Genomic DNA, 15503 nt, shown 5'->3' with positions numbered 1-15503 from the left:
TTTGAAGGCTGTTGGAGGAGCTGTATGGCTGGAAAAAGAAGTGTTGGTAAGTTATTGTCTCTCTGTTTAAGACTTATGATAATATATGTGTCTTTGTGCATAATAGCCGGATTCTTGTTTGCTTGAACCATGTTAACGTTTCTGTGCATTAGTTCACAAAGTTGAGAGATTATGTTTTAGATATGTTACATGCTGTTAGCTAGCTAACCTTAACTGTAATTTACCAGATAATTTAAAAAAAACTCACATGCATCTAAAGAAGGTTCCACGTTTTATTTCACGTCTATAAAACTAAGGGCATAACAGTTGGAATAGCATTGTCAAAAGCAGAGGAGAGGAAAAGTAATGTTAGCTGAGTTAGCGTTAGCCGCAGTTTTCCAAAATTAGCTTTGTCATCCTGTCAGGTTATGGTTACAATGGATTTTTTTTTAAACATTAAAAAAAATATGTACAGAAACCAAAGAGGTTACAGTGCTTGCATTATGTCAAATACGCCAATCTATTGTGTTGTATAGATATATTAGCTACTGAAATTAGCATGCTAACTGACTAGCCCTGGCATCAGCCGAGGCGCCAGGATTTCAATTGTGGGTGGGCCAATGTAATTTCGGCTGGGCCTGTTCTGATAGATGTTTCTCGTTAACAAAAATGTAATAAAAATAAATGCCTGCATATCATTGTAGGCAACTGTGTAATGCATATTTCCTATAGTAAAGACACTTTTTCAAAACCCTTCTCTTTTAAACATTTTCACTTATGAGAAGCTTAAATATTATTTAAATGTTTAAGCGGCACGCCGCAATGAGTGCAAATAAATGTTATACTGCATGTTATTTAGTTTTGGTTCACAATACATTGATACGTTTAGAAACAAAGAGCATACAACGGCAGAATACGGAATAATGAGCGAACACCTGATGTGTGTCTGTGTGGTTAGACCGCAGCGTGCTGTCCTTTACGGCCCGTCCACACAGCGGCGTGCGTTGACGCTTCCCCATTCACTTTGAATGGGGAAACGAGTTTCAGACACACCCGCCGGCAAGCGTCAGCGCACGCCGCTGTGTGGACGGGCCGTTAGCGAAGTGAGCGGCCATGCGTAACGGCCCCTACACACGGCGGCGTGCGTTGCCGCTTCAACGCTTCTGCCCATTCACTTTGAATGGGGTGACGTCACGATTCGCCGAACTGCATTGTGGGAGCAAAGCGTAGCTTCTCTCGAGGTGCTCGCTGCAAAAGTAGAGCAATGTTCTACTTTTGCCGCCTCGACGGAGGCGTCAGCCAATCAAATCCCTCGTATGTAAATCTGACAGTACAAGCAGTAGCCAATCAAATGTATGTTGGGAGAGCCAGACCGCAGTTATTTCCCATATGTCAACAAAAGGAGGAGAAAATGATCGTGGCGGTAGGGAATCACCCGGTACTCTGTGACCAGTCCCTCTTTACATACAGGGATACAAACCGGAGGAGCCAGGCATGGGGGGAGGTGGCAGAGACAGTGGGGGAAACTGGTAGGTTTTCGCTTGTTTGGGGAGTTTATATCCAGTGTACTTCGTTTGAATGGACAGCTAGCAAGCATAGACAGTATATTTAGCCAGCATGGATGTAGCATGAATGCTTTGCTTTGTATGTCCGGGGCGGGACATTCATGTGGTTGGTTGTTGGTCGGGCTGCTCGCGTTGACTCCCCAAGCTCAAGACAGGCCCACCGCCAAGCGGCAACGCACGCCGCCGTGAAAGCTACTGGTTCTCTGACGCGGCACATTTCAGAGGCTGCAGATTTATCATTAGGCTACTTCCTTCTGATACTGCAGAGATTTCATGAGCTGAAGGTACGTTTCATACTAAAGCAGCTGGGCAGCAGATACTGTTGCTTCACACTCATAAGCTTTGCTGATTTGGGCTGGAGAATGCCTGCCGCGTCACGGAGCGTCCACACTACAGCTTCAAAAAAAGCTTGGAGCTGGGCGTGTCTGAAGCTTGGGGATTTTATTCAAGCAACGCGACCAACAACCAATCACATGAATCTCCCACCCCCGACATACAAAGCAAATATTACATGCAACAGCGCTACCGCAGTTTTCTCGTTTCTGCCATCAATAAATGAACGAAGCTACACGGACCAAGCAATCCCAAATGAAGCTAATTCACAGTAAACACACACACGGCTTAAAATATCTTATAATTATATTGTTGTTGTTTTTTTTACAGTAAGTTAAAGTATTTTTTCTGCAGTTTGAGACCTGTGAGTTAGTGCATCACTAATTATAATCCAGTGATATAATACATATTATTGTCAAATGAGCCATTCTGCATAATGAGTACTTTTTACTTTAAGTTTATTTTGATACTAATACTTTTGAAATTTTACTTAAGTAAGGTTGTGAATGCATGAATTTGACTTGTAACAGAGTAAATACTCTGTTATAAATATACACTACTATTGCTACTTTTACTTCAGTAAAATATCCACATACTGTTTCCACCAATTGTTTAATTTTTTTTCTTCAAATATTCAATCAAGTCTAATTAAGTGAAAATGTTATATTCACGAAGTTCATCTGTCTTATTTACATATCTGTCTATCAACAGGAAGAATAGCAGTACAGCAGTGAGCCTGTGGAGTCTAATTGGAGTGATTGCTCAGGCAAGTAGAGTGATATATTATTGCTGTTATTCTTCACTGCGTAATGTAATATAAAATTGTGGATAAATGTTTAAACCATTGTTTTAATATTACAAATGATGTCTGTTCATTTACAGAGTGGCCTTAAAAAAATGACCAAAACGTTCTCTTATCGAAGGCTCGAGGTTGTGACGGGTCGTCCTGCTGCCGGTGACTTCAAAGAGAGATGGCCTGCTTTGTTTTGTGAAGCTGAGGTCGGTGAATCTATACATGCTCCATTGTACAGGAACACATTTAAAAAGATAGATACACATGAACATTAATTAACTTGAAACACTATTCTCTCAAAGTTAAAATTCTATAAATAGCTTGTTCATTCCCCCATTAATATCTGCACGATTTATAACACCCTATACATAATTGACCCTGCCTTCATTTTGTATCAGACTTATTGGCCCAGTTCCTCATGTTGTGCTTGTGATTACTTTGTCACTTCAGATAAAGGCGGAATTCGGGCGAATAACTACAATTTCGCTGGAGCAGAGCTTCATGTACAAACTCAACCACTACACACCAACACGTATTGCGCTGATGAAGGCCAAGGGAGGAGTCCTCGGGACCAAGCTGAGGTCGTTCCTGGAAACACTGAGTCAGGTATGCTTGTTCAAAATTGTGCATGATCACATTTTTTTTTAAGGAAGACAGACCTCACTCACACACACATCACCCAATGCCCAATGCTCACACACACACAGCACACATCCTCACACGCGGTTGTTCAAATGCCCCTGCATGGTCCATCTTTCCATGGCTCTTGCTCAGTTGGCTCAAATCACTCCTCCTCGCACATGTATGCTCTTGTTTTCTTCCTTGAAAGTTTATTGTGTATGAATATTAGTTCAGTATTGACACAATATTAATCTCTTCACAGAACCAAAGCATTGACATGAGGCGTGACTCTGTCATCTGCAGCCTCAGACTATACCTTGGTGAAAAACAACAGGATCTTTTTGAAGGTAAAGCATGATTTTTTTTTTTTTTTATGACACTGTTGTAACATTTTAATGTTAAAACAGAGGGAGATAGCAGCTCAACAGTTTATGTCATATAGAAGTGGTTTACATCATCTGAAAGCTGGGTCAAATTGTTCTAGTCACAAATCTATTATAAACATAGTTTATTAATTTCAATTAATTAAATTGTAATGTTTTCAGTGTATTACGGCTCAGAACGCTGGTCCAAGTATTTGAGAGATGCTATCCTATTATGTCCCATAACTTATAACTTGTTGCAGCAATTTTTGTGCTGATAGAATTTAATACACAGATTTGCTGCTAAATTTAAGCATATTAACCACTCGAGAATTGCCAAATATGGTCAAAAATTCCTTCAAAGTATCACATTAGGACATCAAGACATAGAATAATCTATGCTGTGATTTGGAATAACAAAATCTGAATTCTTTTTAAATTTCTGAGCACTTCTGTTCTGGAAACTGCTCAGAAACCCCCTTTTTGTAAATAAACCTAGGAACGCCATACATCCTCTGACAGCCCTCCATCTCTAGTTTATGGCTGTGACTATCCTAGAAGCCACAACAGCTCATTTTATACTGTGAAGTCAATCTTCAAACAAAGTTTCACTCCAATGGAATGGCTCCTACATCATCACACATGAATATAATTGGGCTCATTGGATCCACATATCCAATTCATGCAATTCCAAGACCCCAGCATGCAAAAATATTAAAATACAACGTTTTAAGAAAGGCGAAAAAAACACATTTATACTGCATGCACAGAACTGCATGTTTTTCGTCCCAAACTGCCTGTGATCAGCATGAAGTGTCCATGTGTGTAAAGAGGAGACTCGTGGGTATCCAGAGAACACATTTTCATTCAGATATCTTGAGCCCAAAATGTTGCCTATCTTTGCAGCGTTATTTAGCCTCTTTGCTGACAAGGCACCAACTGATTCCTCAGATCCTAGTTTCATATGATATCATCTTTACTCTAGCTTCAGAACTGAGCCCTCTAGAGCCTCTGAAAGACAGTACAATTGGCCGGCCCGGATTAGGGCCCTAGGGTCTCAGAGTTAATGATGGTCTTTAGCACATGTGTTCATTCTGCCCTGACAATGAAGTCACTTTGAGTGATTCAAGCATTCTATGTTTCTCACTTCATTGTTCTTGTAAACTGTATGCAGGAAGACAGCCGCAGTGATGCAACTGAACACGTCTTGAAGATCCTGGTTGTCCATGGTGCCAATGAAGAGGATCCAGTTGATGCAGCCCTCCTGCTTGAAGGCAGAGAGATGATGCCAGGATGCGGCAGTACTGCCAAAGCATGCACGCTCCTTATGGGCTGATTTATGCGTTACACTTGGCATACCCCCCAACACTGCGCTACACTTTTGAGGTGTTCCAGAAACTTTTTCTCGGACTGGATGGGATTAAGCTGACCCCAAAAGTGCAAGCTTTGAATGTGAACCTGCTGTCTTAAAGACATGGAAAAGCCGTCTATTCATATCAAGTATGTTCTTGCATGAGGCCCTTTGTATGTCGCTGCAAGTTGAAATGTATTTGACAATTGACTTTATTTCTGTCTGATTTGAAACTTTGAGCTCGCAGACTTGGAGGAAGTTACACATGTACATGTAAAGTAATTGTCAAGCTTCTTCACATGCAGACTTCTCAACAGCGTTTTCTCCCCTGCCTCTGAGCTTTCATGCTCTGGCTCTTGGGCTTTGTGAAAGCTGCTGCTTAGAGATTGTTTGCATGCAGTTATTATAATGTTAATGTTGTCGGTTAATAGTGATTTAATTGTTGACAAAATAAAGTGTAATTGTATTGTATTTTAGTCGTGTGATTTGTGCTCAATGTATATTAAATGCATAGATTATTACATTTATTAGGTAACATTTTTCAAAAGTAAATGAGTAACAATTACATAATTAAAGTGAGTAATATAACTTCAAACAAATGAGTAATTCAACATTTTAAACTGAAAAAATATGATAAAATCTACTTATTTACTTCATAACAGTAACTATTACAGATATATAATATTTACTTAATAATTTGATAACAGTGATGTTCCTGTCCATGAAGAAAATAATTAGACTTTACTTAATTAGTTCAAATAAATATAATGTGTAACTTCAACATTATTAAGTAACATTTACTTAATATTTTCACCAATGTTACTTCTAGTGATAAGTACATTTGACTTGATACTGGAAAGTAAGTTCTACTTGATATTACAGCAGTAAAATATACTTAGAAAAAGTAAGTGCAAATACTTGCTAAGTTTTAATCAAGTAAATCCTACAAGTTGTTTCTTTCAGTGCATCTATCCTCAGTGGTAATGCGCAGGTAGGGGGATTAAAGGTGGTACATCTACTGTATGTATGTATGTATGTATGTATGTATGTATGTATGTATGTATATATCAGTGGCGGCCGGCCCATAGGGGCGCCGCCCCACCTCTTGCCAGATACAAAATAAAAATAAATATATATATTAAATAAAAAAATATATATATATTTTAATTTTTAATGAACAAGGTAAATATCATACAATTGGTATCACAAAAATGTATAATCTACAATACAATCTCGTTTAAAATGGTGTTACGATGTCTAAAGCTACTGATAAGTCACCTGTTTCCTGCCTGGCCTTGCCCATGGCATTAGTTTATCATTACGGGGCAGAGCCCCCGAGCGAAACAGCAGCAACCAGCAGGTTGCAAAAGTCTCAATAGTAAACTGTGCCGCCGAAACATAATTTCAGCCAATCAGCGCCGTCAAATATGTTGGTCACGTGGGCGCTCACGTTGGCGCCCATGTTGCTTACGTGCGTTGACGTGAGTTGTTTTTTAGACTCGTGAGTGACCAAGGTGACGCAGTATTTGGATGAGAATGGTGTGCAGGTGGAGTCGCTGGAACCTCGGTCCGCCAAAGAGCTACTCTCCAATCCTTTTAAAAGGAGAAGTTTGGGAGATAAATTGATACTTAAAGACCTTGGACCGGACCAACCCGATTTGTATATATCACAGCAGGCTCGTGAAAAAGACAAAACGTATCAACAAGGCTTCTCACATGGCTAGCTGGATGCAAACAGGTAAATGCTATCTTTTGTTTCACATGCTTGCTCTTCAAACAGCCGGGGACAGATACGATCTGTTCAGAAACTAGACAAAAGTTAAACAAGTACAAACCACAGACTGTCTGTGTCATGGAGAATACAGTCGCTGGTTTATTTATGTCTGTAGGCCGCTGTTGTGAGTGTGTACGGTCGGAGCATATATAGCGTTAGCTTAGCCAAGCTCCATTCAGGAAACAAGCATTCTAAAAGGTTTTTCGCCTGCCGTCTGTCTGCAGACTTGTCAAAGCATTAATTCATGGTTTTTACTAACCGGTATCAGTATGTTGTTACTTCGGCATCATTTAGAAACGTGTATTACAATTTAATCACGGTAAAATATGTTCATGTTGTTGTAGTTGTAGCTCCCGAGCCAGCGATTCTTGTTTGAATGATGCGAGTAAACACAGCTGGCAGCTGCGGTGAAACTCGAGCGACTAGAGCGATGCTATAGGAGCGTTTAGAGCGAAGCGAATATTCGCATCGCGTCCGGTCTGAACGCAGCATTAAAGCGAGCTCCGCGCTGCACTGGAAACGCGCCATTACATCACCAGAAGTCCTAATTTAAGGAGTCATTTCTCCCAAAAAAAATTGTTTTACTCACTCTATCAATAGCCCCACCAAAAATATTTTCCACCAGCCGCCACTGGTATGTATGTATACTAGGGATCGACCGATATGGTTTTTTCAAGGCCGATGCGATACCGATACAGATTATTAGTAATCAAGGAGACCGATAACCGACATTTGGAACCGATATACATTTGCAGTAAAATCAGAAAATCTTGGTATCAAAATGTAGAATAACACAAATTCCAAACTTCGTTGAAATGCCTTTAAGCATATGTTTAATTAACTTTTCAACATCTTAAAACAAGAAGTGCAGGGAGCTTCCAGCAGCATTTCTTATGAAGCAGTTTCTCTCATGAATTTAGGACTCATTTTAATTTGTGAGACATGTGTATCTTTTTTTGTAACATGTTTGTTTAGATTTCAGTCGACCGCTGGCTTCGCTGGCTATGCATCAATGTAACAAAGTGCATTATTCGGGCATTTTCAGTGTAACTGGGAAACTGATATAATTGGATCATAAGATCGTGGTGTTTTTGCAACTTCAGCATAGAGCATTGGGATGTTTATTGAGCTTCGGCTTTCAACTGACTTACCTTCGAAACAGATGGCTCTGCCACTCACCGCTGCTGCTTGCTTCTGTCTGTGGCTGCATCTCACTTCGGTTCAATTCAATCCTTGCGTCCCTCACTTGCGTCGTTTCCCTGCGACTAGTCCCTCCTACCAGGGAAGCATGGAGAGACGCAAGGAAACCACGAGAAGCAGGGAAATGAGTTTTAAGAGCAATGGGACGTCCTTTCCTCCGGAGCGTCACGTGAAGCAACGTCCGTTTGTGATGACGCTGCACAGCTGATCGTCTGACAGCAGCCAGCTCTGTATGAAGGTAGATATGGTGCAAAAGGCGAGAGCGTGTAAAACCTGATGTGAGCACTTGCAGAAAAGAAATCTGAGTTTGTGTGCATACATTTACACTTGTATAACATATCCACGTAATTGTGAACCAAATTTGAAGTCACAGAAGAAAAAAAAAAGTGTTGTAGCTTGTAGAAACAAAATGAACTTAGTGATGAAATGTTCACTTGCACAAAAATATATATTTTTAAAATATATTTTCCATTACAACTGCAACTTGGTTATTACAACCTCTCAAATCAGTCATTACAACTTCACGAATCTGCTCGGGCAGTATACATCGACGAATCTGCGGTCTGGACTTTTGCTACACTTCTTGCGATAAATGTGTCGCAAAAGTAATTTTCACCTGTTCAAGATGATTACTTAGATATTACAATATGGTTGGTTGAGCTGGAGTTCATTATTGAGCTTACACGTTAACGTCATAGGGTTAGGGTTAGGGTTACTTAAGTCATCTGAAGAACGAACCCAAACCTTGTTGTTTTTATTAATTGCATTACCAAATGGGTATCAAATAAACAGTAAGCATTGGTAACACAACTTCCAAAGTTACAGTAAAATAAAAAGGACCCTGACTCGGACAATACACAATCCAACATGTTCAACAGAAGAGAATCAGTTATATTGTTTGTACACATGATTCTTTACATATATATATCTGTTTGTTTAAGCTGTCCAGGTAATGCAGACAGGCTGGACCAGAGAGTGAGAGACAGAACTGGACTCCTCACAGCAGTAAACTTCAGCTCAGGTACAAAGACTCTTTTTTTCATACTGTACAAAGAATCAAGAAAGATATTGGTTTAAATGAATGAAGTATTGACTTGAATACACTGATATACATTCCATTAAACAATACTAAATACTAGATCACCTCCACATCAGTTATGTTGAGGGTTTTTTCCATGCAAAAAGTTACATTTAGATGTTAACAAGCAATATGACTTTGTCAGCTTTCTAATTTAATGTATTGAAGGCAAAGATATTTAACACATAGTGAGAACTGCTACTATTTCTCTCTCAATATTGTCTGAAAAACGTGGTAAAAGTTATTCTTTCAGTGAGACAACAGAGCAAGCTTCGACAGTTGCATTACGTTTTGTAACAGTTACATATTATTTTGATAATAACATATATTTCAATGTTGATGAACTTCATACTGTTCATTCATACAGTAATCTGATTGTCTTTGTAGCTCACTGTTGAAATAAAAAAAACATTACAATTACAAAATAATGATATCAACAGCCCCTAAACACACAAACACACCACTTTCATAAATAACACACTTGTTCTGCAATAATATGTTTTATGTTTCCTGTCATTTTTGTTAGGAAAGGACATGCCTGAAAGACACGACATTTTCTCCTTCTCTGAGGGTCAAGAAGAACATCCAAGAGGAACATTAGAAGCTGATGCTATGAGATTTTAAGACCAGTACAGGACATTCACTAAGAAACTACTTTTATTGTGAAAACAGTCAGCTGATCGAATGCAGCTATTTCCACATCTCCACTCCATCAGCTGATTATTTCTATGTGCCTCACTTTATGAGCTTCACATCACTTGTGCCTTGTACCGCAGAGTTTGCAACGTCACAAATAAATGGGGCCAATCTTCAGTCAGATGTGAATGTGTAATATAACATTTTCAGAAAGAATAATGGACAAAAGGAGTGCAAATACAAATACAATGTATTAAATGTGAACCAAAAGTTAATCAAATGTTTTAAATAAAAAGCACATATGGACAGAAGGTGTAAACCAGGGGTCGGCAACCCCTGGCACGCGTGCCAGCATTGGCACGCGGCACCGTAACCAGTGGCACACTAGGAATAAGTGGAATAAGTGTGCAAAATATTTAAATAATATTTTCGGATCCTGAACGAGACCGCTGCCAGAGCGCGTCTCCCCGTTACCTGCAGAAGGAAGCCATGCACGCAGCGCAGCCCCGCTCTCTTTAACTCCAGGTGACTTTCTGCCGCTTTCCTCCGTGGTGCAGATCGTCTCACCGCAGAGGAAAGCACTTCACTAATTGCAGTACCCATAAGGAGCTGTACAAGGGCCGCAGTTTTTGCGTGGCTGTGTCTTTAGTTGAAATCCCGGTGGCGATCTGCTCATCGAAATAATATGCTACAAAAAGCGCTATAGAAATGTAATTTATTATTATTACAAAGGGGCATCTGTTGAACTTTCCTGTCGGCTCCCAGACCGTAGTCGAGGAGGGCAGAAGCAACAAGCTTCAGGTTCACTTTAGCTTAAATGACTGGAGAGAGGCGAGCTCTTCTTGGGAGGCCGTTGCATTTATTTAGCTGTTCTTCTGTTTCACAAAATACATCACAGACCTCTGTTCACTGTCGCTCTACCATCCACAAACACACATGCCACACCTCTCTCTCTCTCTCTCTCTCTCTCTCTCTCTCTCTCTCTCTCTCTCTCTCTCTCTCTCTCTCTCTCTCTCTCTCTCAAAGGGACAGCGATCTCATCTCACTCTGCATGACCCTAATATCATAACATGTGTGTTCTGGAGAATCACAGAACGGACGATCGTCCTTATTATTATGCCGTTTAAAACAAGTATTTAAATGTGTTTGTTAAATTCGGCATCATGTAAGTTGTGCTGACAGGTCCACACACTGCTTCCCCGCAGCGAGGCTCCCCCGCCCCCCGTTGATAATTCTCGATCATTGGCACACTGATAAAAAAAAATTTTTTTAATGGCACTTCATATCAAAAAGGTTGCCGACCCCTGGTGTAAACCTATTAAATATATAAGTGAACACATTTAGTCAAATAAATTGACAGACTAGGCCTGTGCAGTTGGTATCAGCTATGCCCAGCATGGGCTCCTCCATCAGGCCTGGTCCTCCTCGCAGAGGAAAGACCCTCAGTCCTCTCCAAACCAACAGACAGGACGTCCATCACACGGAGGTTTCTCCCTGAAGTCTCTGCAGCCCTCTGGACACCACGCTGTCTCAATCCGTCCACACTGAATATGAGATGGGGAAAATGAAAATAATAAATGCTTCAGACAATAAGAAATATAAAGTTAACTGTTGAGTTGCTCAGTTTTTTTAGATTGTCAATACTATTACTGTATAACTAATATATCAGGTTAAGAGGCACATTCAAATACAGATTGGTCTTTAAATACATGTTGTCTTTTGAATTGTTTGTCTAAAGTCAAGGATCTAGAACTGGTACTTAGTTTGAATAATACAGTCTGGTTATTATGCTGTTTGGAGGAGGCCTCACAGGTAAGAGCACTAACTAGCTACCATCACATGTACCTTAGCTTTACTTAAATGTATTAAACGTATGGTTAAGTGATATCAAAATATAAATAACTAATGTCATGCGAACATATTAATATTTGCTTGATTCCAGTGTTGAATTTAGCACAATTGCATACAAACGTTAAGCGGTTTTAAGATTCTAAAGTATTATGCTAAAAACACAATAACTTAGATTATTATTTATAGTTTTGATGAATAGTTTCATGTCCGCTTACCTTAGAAATGTAAAATGCGACGGCAGTGTGCAGATGGGGAGCATGTTAGCTTAGCTTGGTAGCTTCAGCTAGCTCTGGAACTTCCAGCTCGGTGGCAGGAGGTCCCGCCTCTTTGCCCTTATTTGGAGCTGAACTCTGACGTCACTGTTGAGCCGTTAGCGGCCGACTCCGCCTACTAAGGGCTTCACGGCAACTCTGCAGAATTCTATGGGTGACGTCACGGACCCTAAGTCCATTTATATATACAGTCTATGGTTTAATTACACATATGCGCACAAAATGACTGCTATCGTGTCAGCAGCGGGACCTTAGCATAGGATATATATACAATATATACAAATACACAATATTGGACACAGACTATAAAGGGCACACAGTTTCATTTAATGAAAGTCAAACACATGTTTCCACTGTTTTATTGTGTGCCTGTCGCGATAAGCAATTAATTGACTTATCGTACAATAAATAAAAATGAACTCGATAAATTGCCATTTACATGAGTGTGTGACTAGCAGTTTGAAAGGATGCACTTGAATTATTATTATATATTATCATTATGTCAGGGGTCTAAAATGGTCATACAACGGTGCCGACAATATTATCGTTTATCGCAATAATTTCGGGGAAAATGTATCCAACAAAATTAATTATCGTGAGAGGCCTATACACGAAACACACACACAACCAAATCTACAGACTTACTCCAAACTGCCAAACATATTAATTAACTCACTCTCACTATACTCTTTGACTCTATTTTGGCCTAGTAGAACGATAAGCAGCAGACTTTTACTTTTTTATCATTTCTACTGGATCTTAGATCTGTGCATGCGCAATACTGGTATGAGTATTTTTGTTGGGTAATCTATGGTAGGGCTAACCCATACAGTGGTGGGGCTCAAGTCAGTATTTGCAATGCAATTACATACACGCTCCCCATTATTTCCCTGTCTCAATCCAAATTGAACTGTATGAAATAAAAAGGCACATTTGTCTTGTAGTAAATAAAAAGGGCGACCTGGAGCCAATCCTGCAATTTCTCCACAGGTGAAAGAGTTGACATGCTGAAAACCCAACCCCTGCAGGGGGGTCTGGGGGGATTGTCCCCCAGGAGATTTTTTGAAATACTATCATAAAATACACATTCTGGTACTCTCTTGAGAAGAAAAATAAATACATCTATTACTACACGACATATTTAAAAAAATGAATGCCATTTTTTGTTACTTTGTTCTGAAAGCTGAACCTGCGCTCCTCACATACTTCATTCACACCAACGTAACTCCGGTTCAAGCTCCGTGCTAGAGCTTTTCAGGTTCAGAACCGGTTCTTCGGTTTAGCTCCGGCTCTTTTCACACCGCCCAGAGTCCGACTGGTGCTGCGTCATTGCGTCATCGTTTGCGTCATGTTCCGCTGCGGTGTGAACAGGAAAACCCGGTTCTTTTCAAGCTCCAGCTCTGAACCGGCCCTGACAGAGCGTCCACACTACAGCTTCAAAAAAAGCTTGGAGCTGGGCGTGTCTGTAGCTTGGGGATTTTATTCAAGCAACACGACCAACAACCAATCACATGAATCTCCCGCCCCCGACATACAAAGCAAAAACCCCGGGGATTTTATGGGAGCAATATATATATAAACTCTCCAAACCAGTTTCACCCACTGTCTCTGCCACCTCCCTCCATGCCTGGTTCCTCCGGTTTGTATCCCGGTAGGTGAAGAGGGTCTGGTCATACAAAACCGGGTGATTTGCTACGGCGATAATCAGTTTCTCCTCCATCTTTTTTTGAAATATAGAAATGAATGGCGGGATATCTCTCCCAGCTTAGACGCGGTTTGATTGGCTACGGCTTGAGCTGTCAGATTTTCCGAAACGGGATTTGATTGGCTGGCGCTGGCTACTCCGGCGGAGACGGACCGCTATGCTACCCACAATTCAGTTCGGCGAAAAAGCGAGGCAACGTGACGTCACCCCATTGAAAGTGAATGGGCAGATTGGAGCTGTCGAGGCTGTCGACGCTGTCGACGCTGTAGTGTGGACGGGCCGTGAAACACCATTGCTGTGAATGAGGTAAGAGAGAAGAGGGAAGAGGCTGTGTGAATTACTTTACATTGTGGATAAGGGTGGATAGCCCCCATTGTTCTGTGTCAAAATGAAAGACAGCCCACACACCTATCAATCATCAAACCGTGGGGTCTTATTTCATTACGTGTTGATTTCTATCACACTCCAACATCCAATCCCAGAGTTTGAAGATTAATCACGGGGACAGTAGTCCTAAATGATAGCTGGGGATTATGGGTAGTGTAGTGTCTTCGGCCATCCTAAACTCAGAAATGTTGACAATCGCAATGATGCTCGAAATGTCCCTTATAGACCTACGTCTGTTTCCGGTTATTTTTATTTTGAAATTCAGTTCCTGACGGACGACAAAAAAGCCCGAGATTATGGAATTAAACCAATAAATAAAAGCAAGGATAATTGTGTGTTATTGGTGAGTAAATAACAGGGTGTTATTTAGAAAAGAATAACAAATTAGAAGGAAAAGAAGATTTTAAAAAATACAGATGTCAGTATCCTGAGGCTCTGAGCCATTTATTTTCCTCACAGACGGAAACAAAAGTCCGACATTATACGATTTAAAATAAAAACAATAATTGTGGCTTGATATTGAGTAAGAACATGTTTTTATGAACCACACAGCTTCCGGTGTTCCAAGAGAGTGTGTGTGTCTGTGTGAGAGAATGAGAGAGAGAGAGAGAGAGTGTGTGTCTGTGTGAGAGAGAGAGAGAGAGAGAGTGTGTGTGTCTGTGTGAGAGAGAGAGAGAGAGAGAGAGTGTGTGTGTCTGTGTGAGAGAGAGAGAGAGAGAGAGAGTGTGTGTCTGTGTATCTGTGTGTGTGTGTGTGTGTGTGTGTGTGTGTGTGTGTGTGTGTGTGTGTGTGTGTGTGTGTGTGTGTGTGTGTGTGTGTGTGTGTGTGTGTGTGTGTGTGTGTGTGTTAATTGTTACAGCTCAAATGCATTGCAATGACTTCCATGTTAAAAAAAGACTTTAAAAAGCTGAATATTTTAAAAAGTATAACATATTTTTTAAAAGTTGAAAGTTTCCCATCATGTGCTGAAAAGACTGAATAGTTTGATATTTGAATGGTTCCTGCAGCTGAAATTAGGCTGAAGGAGTTAAACTATGCATTTCCTGCAGAAAATGCGTGCGAATGCTGTAAACTGTGAACATTTACGGCTGAATTTAGCTGAAAATGCAGAAAAAGCTGAATGTGTTATTAGCTGAATGGTAGCTGCTTTTAGCTACAAAAATACAGAAAAGCTTAATATTTAGAAGAAAGAAAAGGTTTAAAAAAAGGTATAAACAACAACATGTATAGCTTTGATGTCCTGAAATAGCTGAATAATGTAATAGTTGAATGATTTCTGCAGCTGAAAATAGGATGAAGGAGTTAAATATCAGATGTAAGTAGTAGTGAATGAATTTGTATTAAGATGAGAAAAGAAAGTAAAAAGGCTTGGGAAAGCAGCAGAATATTTGAACTGCAAACTTTTGAACTAACTTGATGGTGAATGATCTGTCGCCATGCCAATGGCATTTGATGACATCCCATAATACGCTTAGATGTGGTGATGGCTGCATCGTTACCAAACCTGTGAAGTTTTGGGCCATTCCGAGCATTTTCACTGAAGTAATGAGAAAACCGTGTTTCATGGTGAGCATTGTGTTGCCATGGCAACGGCAT

General features: G+C 40.3%; 1 long non-coding RNA gene across 1 annotated transcript; it reads left to right on the top strand.

Moving 5' to 3' along the window:
- Window positions 1–6505: 6505 nt before the first annotated feature.
- LOC139435983 (uncharacterized) lies at window positions 6506–9869 on the top strand. Its single transcript, XR_011645191.1, has 3 exons — window positions 6506–6742; window positions 8920–8999; window positions 9583–9869. It is a non-coding gene; the product is annotated as an uncharacterized lncRNA (long non-coding RNA).
- Window positions 9870–15503: the final 5634 nt, after the last annotated feature.

The sequence above is a fragment of the Pseudochaenichthys georgianus genome, chromosome 21 (assembly GCF_902827115.2).
Source record: "Pseudochaenichthys georgianus chromosome 21, fPseGeo1.2, whole genome shotgun sequence".
NCBI classification, from domain to species: Eukaryota; Metazoa; Chordata; class Actinopteri; order Perciformes; family Channichthyidae; genus Pseudochaenichthys; species Pseudochaenichthys georgianus.
This window is presented reverse-complemented; position numbering and strand designations above follow the sequence as displayed.